General features: G+C 36.6%; 2 pseudogenes; both read right to left on the bottom strand.

The window, feature by feature from the left end:
* The window catches only part of LOC124973145 (coiled-coil domain-containing protein 138-like), a 75,199-nt pseudogene extending 63,815 nt beyond the window's left edge, over positions 1 to 11,384 (bottom strand).
* A 1,553-nt stretch (positions 11,385 to 12,937) lies between these two features.
* Positions 12,938 to 18,930, bottom strand: LOC124973144 (thioredoxin-related transmembrane protein 1-like; annotated as a pseudogene).
* Between the last annotated feature and the right edge of the window lie 3,360 nt (positions 18,931 to 22,290).

Genomic DNA, 22,290 nt, shown 5'->3' with positions numbered 1-22,290 from the left:
AAAGGAATTAACCATTACAGGAATCAAGAGAAAACCTACATTTATAAAACCTTTCTTAATCAGTACCATATTATGTATATGATGTGCAGAAAACTACAATAAAGCAATAGAGTTTTTATTACTTGCATGATTTTTAAAATATGAAGAAACTTTGAACTATATCCCTAAAAGACCACAGTTATCACTAAAATATGCATTTCTCAAGACAATGGGCAAAAAGTTTCCATTTATGGGAAATATACTCTTTATTTCACACAGTGAAACTGAGAAAAATCATATCAAATGAGAAATCTTTTTCTCTAATCTTAAATAAACCAATAATGCAATCCTTGGGAAATGTAATTTTTTTTCAATTCATACTTGAAACAGGTAATTATTAAACAAACATAAAAATCTCATTGTTTGCCATTAGATATTCCAAAATTAAACATTGCTTAAACCACCACAATGTTCTTAAAACATATTACAGACTTTTATATCTGCTTTTATTTTCTTAATGAAACCTGTGCAATCCAACAATCTACATCAAACCCTGTAATATGTAAGTCACAGTTCACATAAAAACTAATGATCAACCTTCAAGTTTTTGTTAAATCATGATATTAAGTTATCCATAAAAATTAACTAGGATTTATCAATGGACAACCATGGACCCACAGAGCGATGTCTCATGGCATTCTGTGAAGTCTTTGCTCCATCTTTACTTTCAGCTTCCTTTTCTGAAACATCTTCACCTGCCTCTTGTTCCTCCTCCACTTTTTTCTAAGTTTGATAAAATTCTGGTAATGATTTTTCTTAAAGACAAGGACCAGAAATATGTTGCAGATTTGTTTCAGATTCAAATCAAGATACAATGATTCAAGTCTATGACTGCCTTAACATTTGTTTGGATGTCCAAAAGAAATAAATTATTAAGAAAACACTGAGGATTATAAAAACTGATAGTAAGATCCATTTTACTTGCCAAACTCACTCTAATTACCTACCTATCTATAAACTGAACTGTAATTAATCAATAAGCATTAATGGTGTGAATGTGGAAAATTTAAGAAACTATACTGCATTAAGCAAATCTTACATAAATTTCCTATTAATATTTGCTCTTTTAACGGTCGATTGGTGTGATCATTTAATGCCTGCATTTGCTCTTTCATCTCATCATTTGCTTCCCTGATCACTTTAATTATGTACATTCTGAACTCCCTTTCTGTCATTTCTTCTGCCAAGCTGTCATTGGATTTTATTGATGTTACAACTAGATTTGTTTGGGGCATTTTCTTCCCTTGTTTTCTCATGTCGTTCAGGTATCAGTGGACTGCTGAGATATTGCAGATTTTCTCTATTGACTTAAAATGTCCCTGAAGATTGCTAGTATATCCCCTCTTATCCTTCAGTAGCCTGAAGTCTTGGAGGAAGTTGATAATGTGGTGCTCCACAAGGAAGCTGCCTCTCTAGGGTTGGTGACCCTCAGGTGGGGTATATTCCCTGCTAGTGGGCAGAGGTGCCTCCACTTGTTGACCAAAGGTCATCCAACGGGGAACTAGGCTGAGGGCTGAGGCAAGGCCTGTTTGGGCCTGTGTCTCTGGTTTTACCATCCCTGTGGGAAAACCTCACCCGGAAGGGAAGACTCAGCCAGTGGGGAGGTCTTGCCTGGTGAGTTCCTCTCCTAGAGGTTCCCCTCAATCTACAACTACCACCTGGGCTGGGCTGTCTTCCTCTGCATTGTTCCCAGGGGCCTGGACCTACCTCCTGGGCATGGGAGCCTCACCCTTCACAGGTGAGTCTCCTTAGGCTGTCTCTCCTCAGGGAATCTGCCCGCAGTCCTGAAAACTTCGCTCAGCCCCTAGGCATGTCTCTGTGCAGCTCTTCCACCAAGAAGCCGCCTAAGTCCTGGGACCCTGCTCTGCACCTAATCGCCTGGCTATGTGGCCCCCTCCTCTGAGCCACCACCTGGAGCCCTGTACAATAGCTCTGAGTCCCAGAGACCCGCCACAGCCACACACCTCTTCCTTTGGACAGCCACTCGGTGTTCCGATGCAGTCACTAGAAGTCCAAACAACTCACTTTGCATCTCTTCCTCCCACCAACCACCCGTAGCCCTAGGCAGTCACTCCGAGTCCAAGTGACCCGCCCTGTTCCTCCTCCTCCTCCTCGGGGTAGCCCCCTGGGTGTTCAGGAGTGGTGGGTCCAAGTTCAAGTGACCCACCGCACTCCTCCTCCAGGCAGACCACCGGTGTTCAGGAGCGGTCGCTTCGAGTCCAATCAACTCACCACTCGCCTCCTCCTCTGGCAACTGCCTGTGGCTCTGATACAGTCACTCCTACACCAAGCGACCTGACACACTTCTCCTCTTCCTCCGGGCAACCCCCCAGTGTTCACAAGTGGTTGTTCTGAGTCCAAACAGCTTGCCACTCAGCTCTTCCTCTGACAACTGCCTGTGGCTCTGATGCAGTCACTCCTAGGCCAAGCAACTCGCTCTGCTCCTCCTCTTCTCTGGGCAGCCCCCCAGTGTTCAAAAGTGGTCATTCTGAGTCCAAACAGCTCACCACACATCTCCTCCTTAGGCAGCCAACCGGAGTCCCAGTGGTCGATCTAAGTCCAAGCGTTGTGCTGAGCCACCTCCTCTGCGATGATCCCAGTTGTCTGTGTTTACCGCTCCAGCGGCTGGAGGGGCATCATGCTGGGCAACTCTACTTCACAAAGTTCCCTCCCTTCTGGGGCTACCGCCCAATCAGGGATGTCTCCCCAATGGGAGAGACTCACCCTGAGGCTTTGAGTTGGTCCCAAGTCTCTCACTATCTCCTCTTTTGAATCTTGCATCCTGGAGTAACGTGAAATGCAGCCGCCCTTTAGTCCGCCATCTTGAAAACCTCCTATAGTTATCTTTTGTATTTGCTAAATCAAATGTTATTTTTTATTCACAACTTGAGTTTGTGAATGAATTATTCTCATATCTCTGCAAAAACCTTACACCTGATAATAAATTTATCTTTTAAATTATCTGTGTTTACTGTTTTTCCTGCAGGTCAGTATCCCCTTGAGGACAGAATTATTACTTACCTCATAACTGCCCCTTTTACTCTCAACACAACTATCTGGGAAGGATAGGTTCACTGTAAATGAAATATTCACTGATTTCATTTCAGGAATTTTTAAATCTTAAGAAGGGCAGCAAAATATAGAAAATATCATGATTGTCATGTGTTTGACTTAGGTTTACACTATGCTCTGCAATTTCTGTGTGACTTTGGGGAAATCCCTCATCTCTCTCAACCTTATCTTCCTCAACTAAAAAATGGAAACCATTTCACCTAAGCAGTCAACCATTAAGTTGCTGAAGAGCCAATAGATAAAAGAAAAGTCCAAGTTCCTTACTAACTGAAAGTATGAGGGCTTCTACCACCAGCACAATTTTCCAAGATCAAAAATAAAACATTGGGAAGTACCTGTATTACAACAGGCAGCACAAATAAATACTTTGAATTATATAAATTTATTTTACAGTTCAGTACAGGCCAATACAAATCCAGATGAGGTACAGGAAATATATTTTGTCAATATTCTACCAAAAAATGAAAATTGGCTGGAACAAAAGTAAATTTCAAGTACAGCCACTAACATAGTGAGTGACTTTAAGATTAGAGTATGTTTACCAAAAAATTAAAATTTTGACTCAAGTATACTGAAGCAGATCCATGAATAACATGAAGTATGCAAACACACTGACATCAGATCAATGTTATTAAATAGCTACAAGCTAAATGCAATGGTGAAATTCTCTGAGTCAAGAAAATAACAATTTTCCAAAATTCACTGAGCTACCATTTTTACATGATGTACACATCTCCCCATTCATTTACACAACTGATAGAGTTCACCAATCCAAACTCAGAAACCAAAGCAGAAGAGGAACCTACTAAGTGTGTAACTGTGTTTACAGAAATGAAGAAAATTACAGGTGAATAAAAATATAAACACTTCAGGGTTGGGGATGTAGTTCAATGGTAAAAAGCTTGTTAATTAGCATGTGATAGGCCTCAGATTCACACAGCAAAAAACAAATAAATCTCCAGAAACAAAAACACTGTAAATTATATTTACTTAAAAGGTATGGCTGCAGTTGTGCCTTTTTGAATGACAAAAGCAATTTCCTACAAATATCATACACTGTAAAAATAAACAGAATCATTACATATAATACAACTAATGCAATTTATTTTTTAAAATATTTTAGTGCTCTAAAAACTAAGTACTCACAAGTCCTAATGTTAATCCTGAAAGCAGAGTTGCAAAAGCAAAAATATGTATGAACCCCAAAGGAGTAATCCAAGGTTTTGAATATAATAGTTGTAGAAAGTCTGAAATCAAAAGGAAAAAAATGAACTAAAAATGGTTTCTTTAAAAAAATAATAGAGAGTTTTCAAGATGGTGGACTAGAGGGCGGCTGCATTTCATGTTGCTCCAGGATGCAGGATTCAAAACAGGAGATAGTGAGAGACTTGGGACCAACTCAAAGCTGCCGGGTGAGTCTCTCCCATTGGGGAGGCTTCCTGGATGGGGCGGTAGTCCCAGAACACAGGGAATTTTGTGAAGTTGATTCGCCCAGCAAGACACCCATCCCCCCACGGTGAACATGGACCACTGGGAACATCATAGAGGTGGTTGCTCAGCACAGCGCTTGGACTCCTAGAGACTGCATCAGAACATGGGGCAGCTGGCCAGAGGAAGAGGTGTGTGGCAGGTCTCTGGGACTCGGAGCTATTGTACGGGGCTCCAGGTGGTGGCTCAGAGGAGGGGCCGCATAGCCAGGCGATTAGGTAGAGAGCAGGGTCCCAGGACCTAGGCAGCTTCTTGCTGGAAGTGTCCCACAGAGACACACCTAAGGGCGGAGCGAAGTTTCCAGCACTGCGGGCAGATTCTCTGAGGAGAGGCAGCCTAAGGAGACTCGTCGGTGAAGGGTGAGGCTCCGAGGCCCAGGAGGTAGGTCCGGGCCCCTGGGAACGTTGCAGAGGAAGGCAGCCCATCCCAGGTAGTAGTTGTAGATTGAGGGGAACCTCTAGGAGAGGAACTGACCAGTGAGACCTCCCCACCAGGTGAGTCATCCCTGCCGGGTGATGTTTTCCCAAAGGATGGTAAAACCAGAGACACAGGCACAAAAGGGCCTTGCCTCAGCCCGCAGCCTAGTTGCCCTTGGATGACCTTTGGTCAACAAGTGGAGGCACCTCTGCCCACTAGCAGGGAATATACCCCACCTGAGGGTCACCACACCTAGAGAGGCAGCTTCCTTGTGGAGCACCACATTATCAACGTCCTCCAAGACTTTAGGCTACTGAAGGACAATAGGGGATATACTAGCAATCTTCAGGCCATTATAAGTCAATAGAGGAAACCTGCAACATCTCAGCACTCCACTGATACCTCAACAACATGAGAAAACAAGGGAAGAAAATGCCCCAAACAAATCTAGATGTTACATCAATAAAATCCAACAACAACTTGGCAGAAGAAATGACAGAAAGGGAGTTCAGAATGTACATAATTAAAGTGATCAGGGAAGCAAATGATGAGCAGAAAGAGCAAGTGCAGGCATTGAATGATGAGATGAAAGAGCAAATGCAGGCATTGAATGATTGCAACAATCAACAGTTAAAAGAGAAAATACAGGAAGCAAAAGATCATTTCAATAAAGAGTTAGAGATATTGAAAAAAAAAAACAAACAGAAATCCTTGAAATGAATGAAACAATAAACCAAATTAAGAACTCCATAGAAAGCATAACAAATAGGATAGAAAACCTGGAAGACAGAACCTCAAATATTGAAGACAAAATATGTAACCTTGAAAACAAAGTTGAGCAAACAGAGAAGATGGTAAGAAATCATGAAAAGAATCTCCAAGAACTATGGGATATTATGAAAAGGTCAAATTTGAGAATTATTGGGACTGAGGAAGACTTAGAGAAACAAACCAAAGGAATGAACAATCTATTCAATGAAATAATATCAGAAAATTTCCCAAATCTGAAGAACAAAATGGAAAATCAAGTTCAAGAGGCTTATGGGACTAGAAATACACAAAATTACAACAGACACACACCAAGGCACATTATAATGAAAATACCTAGCATACAAAATAAAGACACAATTTTAAAGGCTGTAAGAGAAAAGAACAAAATTACATTCAGGGGGAAACCAATACGGATATCAGCATATTTTTCAATCCAGACCCTAAAAGATAGAAGGGCCTAGAACAACATTTTTCAAGCTCTGAAAGAAAATGGATGCCAACCAAGAATCTTACACCAAGCAAAACTACCTTCACATTTGATGATGAAATAAAATCCTTCCATGATAAACAAAAGCTAAAAGAATTTACAAAAAGAAAGCCAGCATTACAGAACATTCTCAGCACAATATTCCATGAGGAAGAGTTAAAAAACAAAGAAGCAAATCAGCAAAGGGAGGAATTATCCTAAAGGAACTGTCAAATAAAGGAGGAACCAAGTTGTGTTAAAAAAATGAATAAATAAATAAAATTTTAAAAATGAACCAAATGACTGGGAATACAAATCATATCTCAATAATGACCTTGAATGTTAATGGCCTGAATTCATCAATCAAAAGACATAGACTGGCAGATTGGATTAAAAAGAAAGATCCAACAATATGTTGCCTGCAAGAGACTCACCTCATAGAAAGAAATAACCATAGACTAAATGTGAAAGGATGGGAAAAAACATACCATGCACATGGACTCAGCAAAAAAGCTGGAGTATCCATCCTCATTTCAGATAATGTGAACTTTAAGCCAAAGTCAGTCATAAGGGATAAAGAAGGAAATTTCATACTGCTTAAGGGAAGCATAAATCAGCAAGATATAAAAATCATAAACATCTATACCCCAAACAGTGGCTCATCCATGTATGTCAAACAAATCCTTCTCAATTTTAGAAACCAAATAGACCATAACACAATAATACTAGGTGATTTTAACATGCCTCTCTCACCACTGGACAGATATTCCAAACAAAAATTGAACAAAGAAACCATAGATCTCAATAACACAATCAATATTAATTTAGACTCAACAGACATTTATTGAATATACCATCCAACCAAGAGCGAATACACTTTCTTCTCAGCAGCACATGGATCCGTCTCTAAAATAAACCATATATTATGCCACAAAGCTAATGTTCACAAATACAAGAAGATAGAGACACTACCTTGTATTGTATCAGATCACAAAGGATTGAAGTTAGAAATAAATGAAAGAGTAAAAAACAGAAACTACTCCAACACTTGGAGATTAAACAATATGCTATTATATGATGAATGGATAACAGAAGATATTAGGAAGGAAATTAAAAAATTCTTCAAGGTAAATGAGAACAAGAAAACATCATATCAAAATTTCTGGGAAACTATGAAAGCATTATTTAGAGGAAAATTTATTTCAAGGACTGCATTTAAGAAAACAAGTAAAACTCAACAAGTAAATGACCTAACACTACAGCTCAAAGCCCTAGAAAAAGAAAAACAGACCAACACTATAAGTAGCAGAAGACAGGAAATAGTTAAACTCAGAGCTGAAATCAACAAAATTGAAACAAAGAAACAATACAAAAAAATGACAAAATAAATAGCTGGTTCTTTGAAAAAATAAACAAAATTGATAAACCTTTAACCACACTAATAAAGAGAAGATGAGAGAAAACACAAATCACTAAAATTCGGAACAAACAAGGAAATATCACAACAGACACGACTGAAATGCAAAACATAATTAGAAGCTATTTTGAAAATCTGTATTCCAAAAAATAGAAAATTTTGAAGACACCAACAGGTTTCTAGAGTCATATGAATTGCCTAAACTGAACGAGGAGGACATACACAATTTAAATAGACCAATTTCAAGTAATGAAATAGAAGAAGTCATCAAAAGCCTACCAAGAAAGAAAATTCCAGGACCAGATGGTTTCTCAGGCGAGTTCTACAAAACCTTTAAAGAAGAGCTCATTCCAATACTTCTCAAAGTATTCCATAAAATAAAAGAGGAGGGAACCCTCCCAAACTCATTCTATGAAGCCAATATTACCCTGATACCTAAACCAGACAGAGACACATCGAGGAAAGAAAATTTCAGACCAATATCCTTAATGAACATAGACACAAAAATTCTAAACAAAATTTTAGCAAATTGCATACAAAAAATATTAAAAAGATAGTGCACCATGATCAAGTGAGTTTCATCATAGGGATGCAAGCTTGGTTCAACATCAGAAAATCAATAAATGTAATTCTCCATATCAATAGACTTAAAGTCAAGAATCACATGATTATTTCAATAGAAGCAGAGAAAGTACTTGATAAAATACGCATCCCTTCATGCTCAAAACACTAGAAAAAATAGGGATAGTGGGAACATTCCTTAACATTGTAAAGGCCATCTATGCTAAGCCCATGGCTAATAACATTCTAAATGGTGAAAAACTGAAAGCATTCCCCCTAAAACTGGAAAAAGGCAGGGATGCCCTCTGTCACCACTTCTTTTCAATATTGTCCTTGAAACTCTAACCAGAGCAATTAGACAGACCACAGAAATTAAAGGGATACGAATAGGAAAAGAAGAACTCAAACTATCCCTATTTGCTGATGATATGATTGTATACTTAGAGGAACCAGGAAATTCCACCTGAAAACTTTTAGATCTCATTAGTGAATTCAGTAAACTAGTGGGATGTAAGTTCAATGGACATAAATCTAAGGCATTTTTATACATAAGTGATGAATCTTCAGAAAGACAAATTAGGAAAACTACCCCATTCACAATACCTTTAAAAAAAATAAAATACTTGGGAATCAATCTCACAAAAGAGGTGAAAGACCTCTACAATGAGAACTACAGAACACTAAAGAAAGAAATTAAAGAAAACCTTAGAAGATGGAAAGATCTCCCATGTTCTTAGATAGGAAGATTTAATGTTGCCAAAATGGTCATACTACCAAAAGTGCTATACAGATTCAATGCAATTCCAATTAAAATCCCAATGATGTACCTTACAGAAATAGAGCAAGCAATTATGAAATTCATCTGGAAGAATAAAAAAACCCAGAATAGCTAAAGCAATTTTTGGCAGAATGTGTGAAGCAGGGGGTATTGCAATACCGGATCTTCAACTCTAATACAAAGCAATAGTAGCAAAAATGGCATGTTATTGATACCAAAAGAAAAAGGTGGATCAATGGTACAGAATAGAGGATATGGATACAAACCCAAATAAATACAATTTTCTCATAGCAGACAAAGCGGCCAAAAATATGCAATGGAGAAAAGATAGCCTCTTCAACAAATGGTGCTGGGAGAATTGGAAATCCATTTGCAACAGAATGAAACTAAACCCATATTTCTCACCATGCACAAAACTAAACTCAAAATGGATTAAGGACCTTGGAATCAGACCAGCAACCTTGCATCTTATAGAAGAAAAAGTAGGTCCAGAGCTTCAACATGTCGGCTTAGGACCAGACTTCCTCAACAGGACTCCCATAGCACAAGAAATAAAAGCAAGAATTAATAACTGGGATAGATTCAAACTAAAAAGCTTTCTCTCAGCAATAGAAACTATCAGCAATGTGAAGAAAGAGCCTAAAGAGTGGGAGAAAATCTTGCCAAACTTCAGATAGAACACTAATCTCCAGAATCTATAAGGAACTCAAAAACTCTACACCAAGAATGCAAATAATCCAGTCAACAATGGGCTAAGGAAATGAATAGACACTTCACAGAAGAAGATCTATAAGCAATCAGCAAACATATGGAAAAATGTTCAACATCTCTAGTAATTAGAGAAATGCAAATCAAAACCACCCTAAGATTCCATCTCACCCCAATTAGAATGGCGATTATCAAGAATACAAGCAACAACTGGTGTTGGTGAGGATGTGGGGAGAAAGGTACACTCATACATTGCTGGTGGGGCTGCAAATTAGTGCAGCCACTCTGGAAAGCAGTGTGGAGACTCCTTAGAAAACTTGGAATGGAACCACCATTTGACCCAGCTCTCCCACTCCTTGGCCTATACCCAAAGGACTTAAAATCAGCATATTACAGAGATACAGCCACATCAATGTTCATAGCTGCTCAGTTCACAATAGCCAGATTGTGGAACCAACCTATATGTCCTTCAATTGATGAATGGAAAAAGAATCTGTGTTATATATATACAATAGAATATTACTCAGTCATAAAGAATGATAAAATTATGGCATTTGCAGGCAAATAGATAAAACTGGAGAATATCATGCTTAGTGAGATAAGCCAATCTCAAAAAACCAGAGGACGAATGATATCGCTAATAAGTGAATGATGACACATAATGGGGGGTGGGAGGGGTTAGTGTTAGGGTTAGAGTTAGGGTTAGGAAGGGGTGCAAGAATGGAGAAAGGAAGGACTGTATAGAGGGAAAAGAGGGGTGGTAGGGGTGGGGGGGAAGTGAAAAAATAACAGAATGAATCAAACAATATTACCCTATGTAAATTTATGATTACACAAATGGTATGCCTTTACGCCATGTACAAACAGAGAAAAAAACATGCATCTCATTTGTTTACAATAAAAAAAAAAAAAGAAGTGAGACTGGAGGAAAAAGGTGGCAGAGCCTGCCCAGGGGGCCGCATAGGGTGGGGTGGAATATAGGTTTAGATATGTTATCTGTAACCAATATGACCTAAATAAAGCTTGTCAATTAAAAAAAAAAAAGCATTTGCAAGCTTTAGCATCCTTTTTTATTTCTTAGACTGGGTATATCCACCACCAACATGCCACATGCCTAGTGTCTCTGCTTTCCCTTTTTCTTTCAAAGAGCACTTCTTGTGTCCATTCTTGACCCTGTGAAGCACAAGTGACTCATTTTTAGAACCATGGTGTACATGAGAACACCATATTCTTCACCCAATTCTACACTGCATCTCTTCAGAACCTTCATCCAAATTAACCACAGTGTAGAAAAGGACTTCATTCCTCTTGACACTGGACCTCCAATGATACTGGGAGAGTAGGTTGAACATTTCCCTATTTCCTCCTGAATGGTATTCAGCAGGAGCTAACACGTATGTATCCCCAAATCATACAATTGTACTTCAAGTCATTTGCAACCTGATGCCGAGGAAATCTGAGTGAGAAGAACCAGGGCCAAGGGCGGCTATCTTTGGTCCTCACCTCTTGCTTCTCCACATGACATTGAGGTTGACATGGAATGTGCTGAGCTGTGCAAGTCCACTTCAGTTGCACACATCTGGGCTTTTTTATGCACAAGTAAAAGGATGGCTTATTCCAATGACAAATGATGGGGTGGATGAACCTGCGAAGCTTACCTTTGCCATACTCCCTCTACACAGTCTCCCAATAAAAAAGGTACAGCCTGTTGCCTTTAGGATTACACAGAAACTTACAAGCTATTGCCTTTTCTACCACAAAAAAAGTTAAGATTCACTTAAAATATTTAAAAAATTAACAAAAATCAGTAACATTTTAAGTTCAACATTGAAAACTAGCTTAATCATGTTGCCTTTGTGGTTTAACAGGCCAAGTAGGAACCTAGGTGTAGTGGTGCAGGCCTATAATCCCAGTGATTTGGGAGGCCAAGACAGCAGGGACAAAAATTTGAGGCCAGCCTCAGCAACACAGCGAGGTCCAATCTCAAAATGAAATTAAAATCGAGTGGGTGTGGTGGTGCATGCCTATAATTCCAATGGCTCTGGAGGCTGAGGCAGGAGGATCATGAGTTCAAAGCTAGCTGTAGCAAAAACAAGGTGCTAGCAACTCAGTGGGACTCTGTCTCCAAATAAAATGCAAAACAAGCCTGGGGATGTGGCTCAGTGGTTGAGTGCCCATCAAGATCAATTACTAGTACACCCACAAAATAAATAAATAAAATAATATTTGTTGTGAATGTAGCTTAGTGGCAGAGAATTCCTGGGCTCAATCCCCAGTATAGCAACAACAACAACAAAAAAAAAAAATACAAGTAGGAATATCAATAAGGAACTTAAACCTCTGTGTGGCTTCACTATTGTCTGCACTAACTAAACTATATCAGAAATACTAGGTTCCATCATTGCATTGGACTTGATGGTTCAATGAGAAGTTCTGATACCTAAAGAAAAATCTGGAGGCACAAAAGGAAAAGATACACTTAAATTACAAATTAGTGCTCAGAGCTGATCTTTCTCCTACTCCCAGAATCCAAAGCACTTTTCTCTGATAGTTGGTGATCCACACCCCATCTCCCAAGGGCAAGTATGGTGAGGATACTAGAATAAGATGAGAACATGATAACCTCCATGACTCACCATTCCCAAAAGTCTCTTGAATGACCACTGAGGCCTTGCACTCCAACTGTGTAGCAGAAAATAGGCTTGCCATTCACAATCCTAACTGGTATATAAACATAACTATCTTCTAACTAAATTTAAGCTCAGGGATTAATCATATCATTATATATTGTTCAGACACATTATCCGTACAAGTTAGATGGGCAGAGTAATCACACGTAATTAATCACTGTACATCAAGGAGTTTAAAGGTAATATATGTAGGTAATGTTTGAGTCTCTCAAATTACCACATACCCATTACACTCTTCAGTCTTTGGGGCAATATTTAGTTTTTAATGACACATATGATCAAATCTAAGCATATAAAATATTCCTAAAAAGGCTCTAAGCATAATTCTACAGAATGGCATCACATAGCATAATAAGTATCAAGGTTATGTGTTTGATTTACAATATCTAACTAAAAATATCAAACACATAATAAATCCAAATATGCTTTAAGTGTCCAAGAAATAAACTGTGTACATGTATTTATTCATATGAAATAAAAACATAATTATCTCTTCCAATTAATTGGGAAGTAAATAAGAGAAAAATCACTCATACGTATGGAAGAGAACCTGGACCAAACCATGATAAAACAGGTTCAGTATTCTTCCACTCTTTTCCACTTATAAAGTTGATGAAGTCCTTCTTAGTCCTTGGACCTGGATAGTGTCTGAATTCATCATCTCACAACTAAAGATCAGAATTAATTATTAATAGCAATGGAAAATAAATTTTGTATGTTTTCACTATTTCTTCACCTCATTTTAGTTCATCCTACTATTCAAAAGTATTAGCAATGTAGAAGCATGTTGAATTACTACTGATGACATCTTAGCTGCAAACACATTTATAGGACTTAAGATTTTGTTCTCACTCTTTCAAGTATGAAAGTACTATGAAAGTGCTGTAAGCAGATAAATATCAGAAAATGATGTTTAAGTTTTACGTATAACTAACATATTAAAAGTATTACCATATGAAAAGTTATTAAAATAATGCCTGAAACATGAAAATTATTAGCTATTTTTAAAATATGTTTAAAAGTTTTTTGTTTGTTTTTTGTGGAATTTTACATCATAGTCACATCACCTCTGCCATTCAGTTTTAAATCACAGAAAGCATCTGGCACAGTGATTTCCTCCCATGGACTTCAGTGATTCTATTTACAGTCAACTTTGCACACTCCCTTTCATCCCCCTCCACCTTCCCATTCCCTATGTTTGGGATTCTGTCAAACAGTTCTAACTGCTCTCCAGTCTTGTGCATCTTCAAGTGCAGAAGCTCCATTGTTCCCTACTACCTACCACAGGGTCAGGGGATCCTTTATCCATTCAGAGAAAAAGACTACAAAGAAGCTCCCATTCAAAAACATAAAGTTTTAAGGAGAAGATGAAATTGATGTAGTTCTTTGAAGGACAAGTAAGATTGCAACAGGCAAAAATGAAGAGAAAAAAGCAAGGTAAATGCCATGATTAAGAGAAAAAGGACAGGAAATTCCAGATATTGAGAATACTGATTACAAACAATTAAGGAACATGTGGGGAAAAGGAATGAGGGAAAAGGGAAGGAGAGAAGCACCTATGGGATACAGGGAAAAGAAACTTAAATAGATAAGAAGGGAGGATGAGTGTCTAAAGAATTAAGCAAAAAGTGGAAAAAAGAAAAAGGAAACAAAATACAGAAATACACAAGGAACTACCAATTTGTTTTGCTGTTGTTTTTCTTTTTGGCAGTATTGGGGAATGAACCCAGGAGTGCTCTACCACTTAGCTACAACTCTAATCTTTTCATTTTTTATACTGAGACAGTGTCTTGCTAAGTTGCAGAGGCTGGCCTCAAACTTGTGATTCTCCTGTCTTAGTCTCCTGAGTCACCGGGATTACAAGCATGCACCACCAAACTCAACAGAATTGCCATATTGTTTTTGAAATTTTAAATGAGGAGAAATACCTCTTAACATTTAGCTTACCACCTAGATGACATCAAGGTACAGCAGGTGGACAGATTTGAGATTCCCTATCTCCAGATTAGAATACCAATAAAGTCAAACTAAAAGACCTGATATAGCAGACTACACAATTCTGTTCCTTCTGACTTAACACTACTGCATCACCCTCTACTTTCTCCTCAAGGCTTAGCTTCTTTTTGAAAATACCAACATTCCTGTTTATGAGAATGTCCATGGAGTGGAATGCTTACCCTGCACTCTTAAATGCTCTACGTCCAAAATTTTCTTTAAACATTGTGTTCTCCAGAAACTGCTCCAGCAAACAGCAAGATCTCCCCATCATCCTATTTCCCAAACGATACAACAGCACTCTGGGCTTACAACCATTTCCTATATTGAAGAGGATCACACAATTTCACAAGAGCATTACTTTCCAATTAACTATAAATCTCTGACAACAAAGACTACTTCAAGTATCATCTGTCTATCTAAAGGAACTTAGGGTATTCTAAAAGCAAAATGAGCTCTCTAAAATATTTGCTAGATTAAATTACCTCAGCTCTTCAAACATGATCCAAGAGAGAGGCCTACTATTCCAATTACACTATGATCCATCCTTCTCCATAACTGAGAATCTTTGAATACTTATTGATAAATAGTAGGAATAGTAGTTACAGTAAACCATACACTCAGTCCTACAAGTGATAAAGAACATACATCTGGTTTTACATGGGATGATCACTAAGTATAAGGTGATTCAAAATTATTTAAATGCTATTAAGAATATAAAAATTATGCCTAAAATAGTAGAGATTTGTAATAAAAAATGTAAGTATAAATTATATACTTAAAGCAACTTTAGAAAACACATTATTCCATATTAGCTCAATTTAAAAGTTTGTCAAGTTTGATCATTGAAGACATTTTTGTATATATGTAAGCACTTGGTCAATTAAACTAATGTATGACTAAAACTACTAGTGATGTGTCAAGGGTAAATGCAATATGGTCTTAGGTTTCAAATCAAATCATAACTGACATACAAGAACAAAGGCAATTTATATTATTGCTAAACATGGGAAAGACTATGAATCTTTCTTAAGACAGGTAATAATAATTACAGTTTACATTTCTTATTAACTATGTGTCAAGCACTGATGACACAAACAATGAGCTCTATACACAACTAGGGAATCAGCTTTTTGCAGTCATTGCATGCTGAACCCCCATGAGAGAGATGATAAGTCAAGTGAGTTTAACTGATTTAGAACTAATTTAACTAGATGCAAAACACTATGTTTTCAAAATGTAATGAAAGGTTAAGAGCTTAAGATGTTTAACAATAAGATAAATTTCAACATAATTGGCAAAGAAACAAAATCATCCAGAATTACAGTACCTGTCTGTTCTGCAACATCTACTTCTGCAACATTAACCTCAAGATCTTCTCCCCATTCAGCAAAACTTTCCCATTCTGGTTGAAGATTTTGACAAGCACGACAAAACAATGCATAACAAAAATAGTTTAAGAACAAAAAGCTAAGTGCTCTCATGATTTCTAATCTTGGGATAAAACAAAATTGTGAAGACTATTTTTGTAAATATTTTAGTTGTAGAGGGACACACTACACCTGTATTTATTGTTATGTGGTGCTGAGGATTGAACTGAGTGCCTCACACATGCTAGGCAAGCACTCTAGCACTGACCTACACCCCAACCCAAGAATATTTTAAACATACAATTCATTTAAAATATTTACACTAAAAACTAAAAATAAAGTGGTTAATTTTATGCACATGAAAACAGATCTATGGGTCTAAAAATCTGGATATTAAGAAGTATAAATTAAGGATCATAACCATCCATAATAAAGCAAACTTTAGAGTAAATTTTTAAAGACACAAGGGCCTTATTAAAAAAAGCTCTTTAGTAACTCTTGGATTTTTCTACTACCATGTGGTCATCAGAAAGCTCAAGACATTTTTAGAAGTTTACCATTTTAACAATTTTGTACTGCAGAGATAATTGCAAGGGGTTGGAAAAATAGAAAGTACCCTGGGCTATGGAGAATGAGGAAATACAAGTAACAACTTAAGGCAGCTACTACTACTATGCAGCAGGATTGCCACAGGAATGGCAAGTCCAGGAAGGAAGGCTATTCATATTAAAAGAAGCTAGATACCTGCATTTTTATATACAAATATTTCAAAACCTATCCCCCACACAAATACTAAAGCAGACTAAATGAAACTCTTGGCCAGTTAGTTTCCAAGACCCTCAGTTTACATATTCTATGACCAACAATAGTAGCATTTTAATGGCATTCATAATCATCCATGTCCTAATTTTTCTCTAGAATTTTGCTTCTCTACTTTACTGTAGATTGTAATTTCCCTCAGCTTATAGAACCAGAACAAATGAAGTCTATACATGTTAAAAAACAAAAATACAATTTCTGTATTCATATTTTCTTGACTTGTTTTAGGGAAAATTTCAAAAACAGGACTGCAGAATAAAGCAAACTAGTATGATACATAAAACTCAAACTCCTTAATAATGTTACATCACAATGAAAATATCTCTATAACACCTTCTGATCAGGAATAGATTAACTGAAAATAATTCACTTGTAATTAAAAGTAAACTGTTAAGAATACTAATTCCATTTTATTTAATTCTTTTCTTTTTTTTTTTTTGTATCAGGGATAGGGATTGCTTCAGCCTCCTGAGTGGCTGGGATTACAGGTGTTTGCCACCCTGTCCAGCAATCCTTTCTTTTTTCAAATGTATTGTATCTTGTGTTTTTTAAAGACTTGTTGAACCTTAAATCTTTAGCCAATGAACAAAGAAGAAAACACTTCTATAATTTCTGATAGATGCTCTAATTTGGATTTAACTCACTGTCAGTGTATTTTGTTTGTTGTTTTCTCCTTAATACCTCTTCTGATGCTATATTTACTGTTTGACCAAATGAATTTGAAAATATCTTAAAGTAATATTTGACTGTATTTTGCATATAAATTCATAAGCTCTACTACTTAACATATTGTTTTTAACATTAAATATTTTACAGACCCAAATCTAAAACAAGCTACTGATGAAAAAAAAACAAAACAAAAACTAATACTGCCACTGGTTATATTTCCCCTCCTCCATGGTTTCAACAACAGATTATGTGTGTACTAAACATTTTCCCCTATTTTATTTTTGTTATTATGTTTTATGATTCAAAATTTACTGACTGTCTTCTGGGTTCTCCCTTCTGGGATGTCCACACCACTTGCTTCCTTAATTGCCAACTTACTTCATACATGATCCAGGAAAATACCTGAGTCTTGTTAAAGAAGCAGGTGTTCTAACAATTATTGCATGGTTATTCTGGAGGCCCAAAGAAAGCCAATATACCAGATAAAATTTATCTGGCCAGATAAATTAAACATCTGTCTCTCATCTATATAATGGGATAATAGTAACAATCATTAGGGAATTAAATATGATAATGCAATTAAAGGTTATTGTATTGTGCAGTATACAGACAATATTCAGTAATGGTTGTATTGGTTAATATCTTTTACACCACTCTTTTCAGTCATACTACCACCACCAACTATTTAGCATCTAAAACAAAGGCATTTATTTCCTATGGTAGCAGAAAGTACTTTAAGTTAGAACTACCACACAAGACACAGGGTTTTGTTCGAACTACTGCAACCTAATGCTCTTAAGAGTTTGTAATAAATAAAGTAATAATTTCTTAATGCACTATCACTTACAAAGGCCAAGGAGTCACAACTCAAGGATACTCTACATTGCGAATACACAATGGAAAAATGAGATGGGAGGGCTCGGGAGATAGCTCAGTCGGTAGAGTGCTTGCCTTGCAAGCACAAGGCCCTGGGTTCAATCGCCAGCACCACAAAAAAAAAAAAAAATGAGAAGGGAGAAGAGAATGTGAGGAGGGGTGCATGAATATTTTTAAATAACCCTATTTCAACTTAGCATATGCAACAAAAAGTCCCAAATTCCAACACCACAAATTGAAATTCCTTAAGAATAAACAAAGAGCTAGAGATTGTGCTCAATATTCTCTTCTGTAAAACTTAGTGAAAATAAGTCTGGATGTCCATCTATAAAGGATGTAAACTAGTCAGACTCCACCCCCACTCATGACTCCCAAATCCCAGTCTCAAAGTCCTGAGGAAAAGTTAAGAGAGAATTCGATGGAGCACAAATCCTTTGGCGCACCACATAACTGGAAAAGGAACATTGGAACACAGTGCAGAAGAAAAGGAGCTGGGGACCCAGAGGAGTTGGGGCACCTGCTCAGGGACTGGGAGGTGAGTCTGGGGAAGTTGGGGCCTGCCTGAGGAAGAGGGGATGAGGTCGGGTAAGCAGGCTCCTAGGGGACCTGGCTGGCGTAGTGGGACAAACACCCCACACTCACAACTCTATCATCCGTTCTCCTTCCAGCAATTCCCTCCAGTTCTCCTCCGTGATGACACACACGTTGCTCCGCTGCCCATGGAGCCACAGAAGTCCCAGAAGCAACAGCACTAACACTGTCAAGGAAACCAGGAGACCTCTGGAGGACGCCATGACTACCGGTCGCCACCACTCAGACTTGCCGCAACCCTGCCTCACTTCCGCTCTGGTCCTAAACTCTGCTCATGCGCATGGCGGTTCCGCAAGGCCCAAGTGCCCAGGGCAAACTCAGGGCGCATGAGCGGACTCTGCTCCCAGCAGATGCTGGAGGAGGGAAAGAGGCAAGCCATTCGACTTTAGTAGTGCTCATGACAGATACATTTTATTTTTTAAATCTCAGGGTCTTGCCTATTTGCACACTAAAGGCAAAATGCATAGAAATATGAAAGTAAGTTCATTTTATATGTTTAAATTGCTAATTGTATTGGAAGAAATTTCTGATGCTAATTTGTTAGAATTTCTATTTTTGGGGGGTGCAAATATTTTATTAACAGTTCATGGTGATTATAAAATTGGGTATGCTTCAGATTTCAAATTTTTTTCCAAAAATTAATAAAATTTTAGATGAGAATTGACATTATTTAATTTTAATTTTCATATTAAATCATAATAATGTTTATACTTTGGCACAGTAATTTTTAGTCCTGAGACTCAGTTTGTACAAATTAATCCTAAAGATGAAAAAGTCATATTCTTAGAGGTATTTACTTATGCTAGAAAAAAATACATAGTTCTAGAAATAGAACAAATATTAAGCCACAGTTTATTACTTATGGAATATAATTCAATAATTAATATTTTTAATATGTGAGGGTAAAATTTCCTGATATTTTAAATGACAAAAATGAACTCTATTTAGTTTTTTATAACCAGTTTTAACAAACAATAAAAAGTTATATATCAAGAAAAAGTACATTTCTAAAAATAGTAAGATACTGTCCCTGTTAAGTTAGGATAAAAGAAATTCAGGAATGTGTTTTGCCCATGTGTTCGAGTACTTTTTTTGTTCCCCAAATTAACTTCAGTAAGCTTGTAATAAAAGTACTTTTATTGAATTTGTTCTTAATAAAGTACATTTTCATTGTAGTAAAATTCTATTAAATTATTTTAATAAGTTTGTTATAAACTAAGAAAGATTAAGGTATTCAATTTATGTACAATTACCTGATGTAAAAATCTGAATTTTTAATGTTATGCCTAAAGCATTATTGGAACTGTGAAACTTAGAAACATTACTTGCTCTGAAAAGAATTACAATTTTCTATTCCATTCTTTTTTTCACTAGCTCATTTTGGGTTTGCAACAAATATATCAGCTACTATAGCAAAGCAATAATCTTTCATTGGCACATCTTACTGGTAAGACATTAATGTGATTGGTACATTTTTGTCTCTTCATGTTTAGTGATTAACCTCCATACTTAGTAATTCCAGATACTGGCAAAATAATCTTTCTAAAATGCTATTTTAGTTATTAACAGATGATTGAAATACAATAGGAGACATAATAATAACCCTTAATATGAAAAGTAATTTATTTATTGTTATAGAATTTGACTATGCATGTAAAATATTGGACTCCATAATATGCAGATAAATAATTTAGATAGTGTATTATTCAAAAAGTAAATTAGCTCCATACTTCATAACTAATGCTGAAAGAGCCATCAGTAACTATCTACTTTGAAAGTTGAAGCTTTCTTGGCATGAAACTTTTAAGGGAATGATTGATCAATTTTACATGAAAATTTTAAAAATGCATGTTGGGCACCTTAAAATTTAAGTGAAAAAATAGGAAATACTGGTTAAAATATACTAAATGAGGTTTAATATCTTTAATATATAAGTTCTTTTAAGTCAATATAATGTTTCATTAGAGGCAGAGTTATTAACATAACACATATGTGAAGTCATAAAATATGAAAAGTGTTTCCCTTGAACAAAAATGCAAACTAAATAAACATCAATATTCTTTTTTATCAAATTGGAAAGCATCTGGAATCACGAATAATCCCCTCTATCACTAAGCATTTCACAATGAAAATGAAGATTGATAGAAAATTTTTGAAGAAACTTAAATCAATTTTCATGTATGTATGAGTTTGTCAGGATAAACCCAACTACTGTGTATAACCTTAAAGCTTTAATAATAAATAAATAAGCCAGTATCATTGCAAGCTCAATTGTGAATGATGCAGCAAACCCATCTGTGAACTATATATTTTATGCAAAGTGCATGTACATAGCCCAGAATAAACTGTTGCTTCTCTGGAAAAAATTAAATAAGTTGAGAGCAATATAATTTTGAAGAGTAATTTAGCTGTGATGTTTTTTGTAAGCCATAAACAACTTTTTTGATTTTTTAAATGTTTTAATATTTGGTAATGAGAACTGAACCCAGGGGTGCTTTACAACTGAGCCACCTCCTGCAATATGTTAAAGGAATCATGTATACCTTTCAATTCAAAGGAAAAATATGCTGAATAATAAAAATTATGTTGTAAAAGATGAATAGTCAGTGGATTAAGTTTATGGCAGATTACTAATCAAAATGTCAAGGTTCAGCCAGGCACAGTGGTGCACACCTGAAATCCCAGAAGCTTGGGAGACTGAGACAGGAGGATTGCAAATTCAAATCCAGCCTCAGCAAAATCAAGGTGCTAAGCAATTCAGTGAGACCCTGTCTCTAAATAAAATACAAAAAATAGGGCTGGGATGTGACTCAGTGGTAAAGTGCCCCTGAGTTCATTCCTGGGTACCAAAAAAGAAAAAAAAAAGGCAAGATTAAAATTAGTGTATGCAAGGTAATTTAAAAGTTGTGTTTTATAAAATACATGTCTAAGTAAGAAGTATGAATGAGAATGTGTGAAAGAGTGACTCTTTTTGCTTGAGATTGTGCTTCACTTGTTTTTCATGTATTGCAAATTCTATTCAGTTACCATGTGCTGCTTTTAACAACAGGAAGACACCAATCAATGTTATGTGAAAGCACAGGTAAATTAGGTTATCTATAGAATTCCTTTAAGTGCAATTCCCATTCCCCTCCTCAGCCTCTTTTTATGACTATCCTCTGTTGTAAACACTCTTATCCAGTCAAAATTTTCTATTTTTTACCCTGATAGTACTATGTGAAATACTGTTACTTTAGTTTTATTTGTTATCTCTTCAGGAACACCTTCTCCTGTTTTTAATCTTAAGTTCTCCCCACTGCAAAGGGTGATTTTCATCACCTATGGCAGACTCATGGGTCAACAGCTCCATTTCCCACTGAGCCAGGGAACACAACAATGTTAACTTGGCTCCCCTGTTAACCACCACTAAATGATTCTAGTGGGCAGAGGAAATGAAATTGATTTGTTTTTTCTGGGCTCCAGTTCAACCTCTTTTGGCTATGAAACTTGCCTTTTATCATCAGGCTCCATAGTAATCATTTTCTTCTCTTTAGTCCTGGATCCATTCTTATGTATGTAGAACT

This window comes from Sciurus carolinensis, assembly GCF_902686445.1.
Source record: "Sciurus carolinensis chromosome 14 unlocalized genomic scaffold, mSciCar1.2 SUPER_6_x, whole genome shotgun sequence".
NCBI classification, from domain to species: Eukaryota; Metazoa; Chordata; class Mammalia; order Rodentia; family Sciuridae; genus Sciurus; species Sciurus carolinensis.
The sequence above is the reverse complement of the archived record's forward strand: the minus strand, read 5'-3'. Positions and strand labels throughout refer to the sequence as shown.